At 40.9% G+C, this 6,956-nt stretch overlaps 1 pseudogene; it reads right to left on the bottom strand.

Annotated features, from left to right (window-relative positions):
* Positions 1-5,757: 5,757 nt before the first annotated feature.
* Positions 5,758-6,528, bottom strand: LOC102865506 (annotated as a pseudogene).
* Positions 6,529-6,956: the final 428 nt, after the last annotated feature.

Raw genomic sequence — 6,956 nt, 5'->3', positions numbered from 1 at the left:
TTGCGAAGACCATGGCCTGTATCAGATGCACCTTAGTCTCCAGAGAGACACCATTGCTCTTCAGTACTTTGGAGAGGTCCCTAACAGCAGACTTTCCCATGGCAATGCGCCTTTTAATTTTCGGGCTACTGGTACCAAGACTGTTGACTGTGGAGCCAAGCAAACTAAAGCTGTGTACAATCTCAATCTCTTCACCATCCATCCTGATGCTGCCAATTGGTCCAGTGGTGAGAATCTTTGTCTTCTTGACATTGAGCCTCAATCCATATTGGAGGCTGCAGTCCTTGACACTCTGCAGCAGGCGCTTCAGGTCCTCTTCATTTTCAGCAAGCAGGGTTGTGTCATCTGCATAATGCAGATTGTTGATAAATCGTCCACCAATCTTGACCCCACATTTCTCCTCATAGAGCCCCACCTCCCGGATAATCTGTTCTGCATATAGGTTGAAAAGGTATGGAGATAGGATGCATCCCTGGCATATGGCCTTCCCAATTTTGAACCATGCAGTGTTCCCTTGCTCTGTTCTGACAACTGCCTCCTGGTCCAAATATAGGTTTCACATTAGAATGATCAAGTGTTCTGGGATTCCTATTCTTCTCAGAGTCAGCCATAGTTTGTTATGATCCCCATTTTTATTAAAATAGAATTATTATTGGTAATTGAGCCATGCATTTTTATTATTTTTAAAATACTTTACGTAATCCTCAAATATGATATATAATTTATTGGTTTATTATGCTCATTATTTGTTCTTCAGATCAAACTGCAATTAGAAGGCAATTTCACTATGGCAAGGATTTTATCAGTTTTCCAAGAGCCTGAACCCTTTCCGGTTGAAGTTTGGTACTCAGTGATTATTTTTTACTAATAATATGTTTGCTTTTGTTGTTGTTAGGTGCATTGAGTCATAGACAACTTGAAGCAAACCTATGAACGAAAGACCTGAACACTTGTATAACTTTCATAGTTTCTCCAAGTACATAGTTTCCAGAGGCAAGCTAAGTGGATGCCACTTCTGCTTCCAAATTTGTTTTAATGGAGGAGCTCCAACAAACACTGTCCACCATGGGTGACCATTATCACATTTGACACATCAGTGTCACAGTGTTCAGCATCACAGCAACCACGAGTTACCTCTGTACAGCAAATGGACAGACCAGTGCTATACCACTTAGAAGAATGTTTGACCAAAAACAATTAAAACCAGGTCTGAGTGCTGCAGATTAAAATCACCCACCTTTGGCTTGGTAATATAACTTTCTATCCAGTAGGCCAACAGAGCTCTCTCATTGTTGTTTGCTTTTAAAGAAAAGTTTAATGACACTATTTTCTCTAGAGTTAATGATCTTCCTTTGTCAGTGTTTGATGTACCTCTCCACTCTCTCCTACTTATATCCTTCAAACATCAAATTTGTGTTCTCCACTTTTTACGCCTTTTGACCTGCTTCACTTGGACCCAATGTGTGGATCATGTATTTCTACACTCTTTAGTTAAGCCCTTGTTTAGCAGAGGCGTATTGTTTAGCATCTTCTGGAGAACGGAGGTTTGGCAGGTAATTAGTCTGAATTCTCTTTGTTTTATATGCATACTTTACAGATAATTGCACTAGGAATCCAACTCTAGATTGAAATGAATTTTCTCCCAGAATTTTGAAAGAATTATCTTCTGTCTTTCAGGGTTCCTTTAGAGTAGTTCAATGACATTTTAGAGTGTTGATTCTTAGCATGCAACCCTATGGAATTTGACCATATACTTTCTCTTTTCCCTAATGTTTAAATGAGCCATGTTAACCTAGTCTACTGGGCAGATATTTCTTTGGAGAGGAATAGCCTAGGATCCCTTTCCCAGCTGCATAGGTTGAAGAGTAATTCCTATTGTGCTAATAAGTGGGAAAAGGTAGACTGCTTGAAGTTAAAAGCAAAGGAGTTTATTAAGGGGAATTCAATTTAAGAAATGAGAAAGGCAAAGCCCAGAGGCTTTCCACACAAAGAAAGATCCACCTACCAGAGGCCACTCAGAGCTTAACCATTAAAATAGCAGAACTAAGAGAGCTCTGGTGGCCTAGTGTTAAGGAGCTGCCCTCCCAAACCAAAGGTACACAGTTTGAATTACCATGTGAAAGATGGGTAGTCTCCTCCCATGTAAGTTTTCTGCCTCTGAAAATCCACTGGGGAGTCAGCTATCAAGTCGCTTCCAGCTCAACAGTACACAACAAGACAGTAACTTGGAGGAAATGCCACCAGGATGCTCCTTTGAGACAAGGATTGTGAAACTTTGTTTAACATACCGTGATCATGTTGTCAGAAGGGGCCAGTCCTTAAGAGAAAAAGACACCATGCTGGGAAAGGTGGAGGGTCACAGTAAGAAATAAAGGCCCCAAGGAAATGGACACAGTGACTGTAGCTATGTTTTGAGCATACCAGAGATTGTCAGGATGGTGTAGAATACGGCGAGGTTGTTCACAGAGTTGTTCTTAGTCATAGTAGACGAACCACAATAGCACAGAACCCTGGTGGCCTAGCGGTAAGAAGCTGCACAGCAATCCCACAGGTGTGTGGTTTGAATTCACTGGATGTTCCTCTGAAGGATAGGTGATCTCCTTCCATGCAATTTACTGCTTCTGAAAACCCACTGAAGCGTCAGCTATGAGTGGGTTCCAATTCAGTAGCAAATAACCACCACTACCACAACAGCCATAGTGTACTAATTAGCTAATATACAAAGAACAATAAGTTCTTTGATTGGCTCCTTTTGGTAAATCATAAAGGACATACACAGGTAAGTATGCAAGTGCTAGGTCTTTATGTGAGTACTTTTCTGCAAAGTAGTTAATCAATTTTCAACCACATTCTTTCTGAGTGCAGGCTACTTGCTCCCCTCCCCCAGAGTGTGCCTGGATTTATCTAAACATAGCCACAGTGCAAATCTAATGGCCAGTGGTTATTGTTGTTAGGTGCCCTAGAGTCAAGTACAATTCACAGTAACCCTGTGAGCAACAGATCTGTGCCCTTGCTTATCCTGTTCCATTCAACATCATTTCAGACACACTTGAGCCCGCTGCTGCAGTCACTGTGTCAATCTGTCTCCTTGGGGGTTTTCCTCCACCATGTCAAGCATGATGTCAAAGTATGTGAGACAAAGCTTCGCCATCCTTGCTTCCAAGGAACATTCTGGGTGCACTTTTCCCAAGACCCATTTGTTCTTTTGGTAGGTCATAGACTATTCAGCATTGGTCTCCAACACCATAGCTCAAAGGTATTACATTTTCCTCTGCCATCCTTTATTGTCTAGCTAATAGGAATATGCTGATGAGCAACTCATATTGCCAGAACTGCCCAGGCCAATAAGACCTACTTGTCCAGCCCAAAGTCAGGAAAGTAGGGAAAGTGGAGTTTAATCATGAGGGCCAAAGAATCCCCCCAAAAAAGCTGTAGACATGGAAAATGCAGCAGCAAGCCTTTAGGACAGACATTTTCCTTTTGAGAGTCTCTTGGATGTCACCCTCTGTCTCTTCAGCTGGTCCTGATTTGTATCCATTGTATGAAGCTGTAATAGTTACAGCCCATTCTTGAGTTACAGGTTATTCAAGCAAATTATTAAACCTGAGGGGACAGGACAAACCCTCAGATTTGTAGCTAGCAAGTCAGAAGCTGAGTGGGACTACCAAATTCAGAGCTGATGTGTGAAGATGTGACAATGGGAGGACTGTGCTTTTTTAACTTTGTGAGAACTCACCTAGCTCCAGGTGACTAGTCAGAACTGCTTAGGAGTTGGTGTATGCGGTGTCAAGAGTTTTTATTGGTCAAAACAGCTTCCCTCACCACTAGCTTTCACTCTGCCACTTGGGTGGGTGGGATCATACAAATAGGCAGAGGGTGAAACCACCAAGCTGCTCCCTAGCACATACTTTGGGTACAAGGTCAGGAGGGATCAGTCCTTGGAAAAGGAAGGGTGGACCGACAGAGCAGAAGAGGAAGTCCCAGAAAGGATTGACTCCCTGACTGGAAAAAATGGAATTAGGTCTGTCTGAGACAATGAGATTGGCCCAGTATAGGGACAGGTTCAGAGGGTTGCTGTGAGCTGCAGACTAGACAGGCACGTACAATAACAACAGTCTATCCACACAGGGAATGGCTCGTCTGGCCATTAAATTGAGCGATTCAGCAGCAGAATTTGGGGATCTCACCACCATCAAAGGACAGAATGCAGCATACATCCTTTTGGGCCAAAAATTTCTGTGTCACTCAGACTGAGAATATATGGGATCAGCAGCAGAGAACCAGAGAGCTGACATGAGACTGAGCTGACCTTGGGACTAACTTCAGAACCTGAGCTAGAAGCCTTTACCCAAGCTTGCTTAAGGATTGAAGAGAGACAATAATAACTGGCAGGTCTGAGGGAACTTTGTTTTTAACTCTGACATAAACCCTGAGGCTAAAGGTCAAAGGGCTTGTGACCACTGGAGAAGCTGTCTGAACTGTATTCTGCTGCCAACCTGAATAATAATAGCCTGTAACTTCCCAAACAAATCCCAAAATTGTCAGTATGGTTTTGTGTAAATCTACATAGCGATTTCACCAGATTTCTAATCCAGCAGAGGAGTAGGACTGCTGTTAGAATTTGTAATTTATGAAGTTAGCAGAGGTCAGTGATGTATGCCCATCCCTATGCCTCATGTTCTTTTTGCAATGTCATAAATGGTATCAGGAATTGGTGTCTGGAAAATAAAGATACTTTAATACAAAAAACCCACTTTTTTGTACTAAACTTAATCTTGTTACCAAAGACATTTTACTAGGCTTGAATTATATTTGAAAATAAGGAAAATGAAGTTAAGAGACTTTCCCAATGTAGCAACCTGACATCAGAGATGAGAGAAGAAATCTAGGATTCAGATTCTAGTTGCCATCCTTTCTACAACAAAATAACCAGTTGCTGTTGATGTGATTCTGACTCTTGGTGACTCCATGCCTCTAGGTGAACACAAACCTTTCAGTGACAAGCTAAGTGACCACTGGTACCACTCAGGTACACACAAATTCTGCCTTTTCCAATTCTAGCTCTCTGGGGGAAATGCCATAGATTCCAATCCCATGATGTGGCAGATTAAGAAGTTCTTTACAGTTGGGCTTATCTCAATAATCATGTCTCAAGCATTGGCTGCACTCACTATGCTTTCTGTACTCCATCATTTAGTGAGAAATGATCATCGACACAGACATGTGGAAGTTAGAACATTTTATTATAAACATTTTGAGACCATAAACTGATTTTTCATCAGGACTCTGAACATTTTAAAACCATATTTAATCTAAGTTTATTATTTTAAAGCATTTCACTTTCCACTTCAAGTTAAAGCTAAGAAAGAATCTAAATTGCTTCATATAGAAAACTAACATACCCAAAACTATCCCATTAAAACTAAGGCATACCCAGCCAAGAAATAGAGTCTGCAAGTCTATTAACCCTCTAGAATGACTCTACTATCACAGCAAAACCAGAGTCATTCTGATTAAAGAAAATGACACAGAAGAAAAATGTAATGATGTTTTTAGAAAGTAAGGAGTAATCACTTCTCTTCTCTACTGGAGAAGAAACATATGAAAATACTTTCTATTCACCCAGTCTTCATTAGATGTTAAAGTACCGGCTCGTATAAGAAAAAAATATATAAGCATTCACCTCATGAAACCAAAAACCCCCCACTCAACTATTTCCACCCCCGATTCAATCTCAGGAGAAACAATTCAATGGCTTCAAAAGCCAAGGATCGACTGGTCCCAAGCATCTCTTCATCTGTCTTTTCTTGGCCTTGAGTCTTCTTCTCTTTCTTACGCTTGCGTTCCTCCTTCTTAGAGGAGACTTCTCGGTGGTTTTTCTCCTCTCGAGTCTTCAGTTTTTTAGAACTTACACTGGCTGTTTCCACTTCTGTTTGCTTTCCTTGGATGTTCTTCTGTTTGTCTGAGTCTGTTTCCTCACAACTCTTCTTCTTCTTATGCTTGGGCCGCTCCTCCTCTTGCTTTTCTCTGTCCTTCACATGGTGCTTCTTTCTTTTCTGGTGCATTTCTCTATGACTGGCTGGCTTGGTGGGCAGTGGTACTGTTTTCTGAGAGACACTTGTAAATGTCAGTTTCTCCAGTGTATGAGCCACAATGATAGTCTTGCTGACTAAGGTTCAGTGGCACTGGCTTTCCTGAGGAACAGTCCCTGGAGAGTTTATAGTAGCTTGAAGGGTCTAGCTTCATTCTACTGTCAAAAGCTGGAAGCTGCTGAGGTAACGGGTACTCCAGTGTTTGTGGAATATTGTATGGTCTTGGGTAGTAAGCCTGGACAGTTTCATATGGGAGTCTCTGATCAGACATTCTATATCTGGGTCTAGAATCAACTTCTTTGTACCCAAAAGTTCCCAAATAGTCTTCTCTCATTTTTCTGAGACAAGTCTTTGGTTCTAAACCTCTGGCCTTCTGTACTTTTATATAGTCTTCAAGTTCATCTTGGAAAGAATCATAGGTCTTTGAACGCTGCATTAGGCTGACAACAAGGGATTATCTGTGAAGAAGATGGGGAATACTCTTAAGAGATTATTTTATTTTGAATATTTATTTTGCTAGAGAAAAGAGTTTTTTTAAACAAAGACATATAGATAAATAAAATAACTACTTTTAACATAAGAAAGTTAAATACCACAACATTATATACTCACAGTATCAGGGATGGTTAAAATGTCTCCTAAGCCATGCACAAGTAACTTGATGTAAAATAAAAACACAAACCCTACTCAGAAGTGAAATGAAGAGAGAGAGATGGACAGAGAAGAGATGGCATACTGGATAAGTTTGCCATAGGGAAGAATGTAAAGCATATAGAAATGTGTGGAAAGAACCACTCAGTCACAGTTTGTGACCAGAACTGAATGTTCATGTAATTTCAAAACTTCTGTCTAATAACACTCCTA

Source organism: Elephantulus edwardii, unplaced genomic scaffold (genome assembly GCF_000299155.1).
Source record: "Elephantulus edwardii isolate Elephantulus edwardi_28Jun2011 unplaced genomic scaffold, EleEdw1.0 scaffold00357, whole genome shotgun sequence".
Classification (NCBI taxonomy): domain Eukaryota; kingdom Metazoa; phylum Chordata; class Mammalia; order Macroscelidea; family Macroscelididae; genus Elephantulus; species Elephantulus edwardii.
Note: the sequence above shows the minus strand (reverse complement) of the source record. Positions and strands in the feature narration are given on the sequence as shown.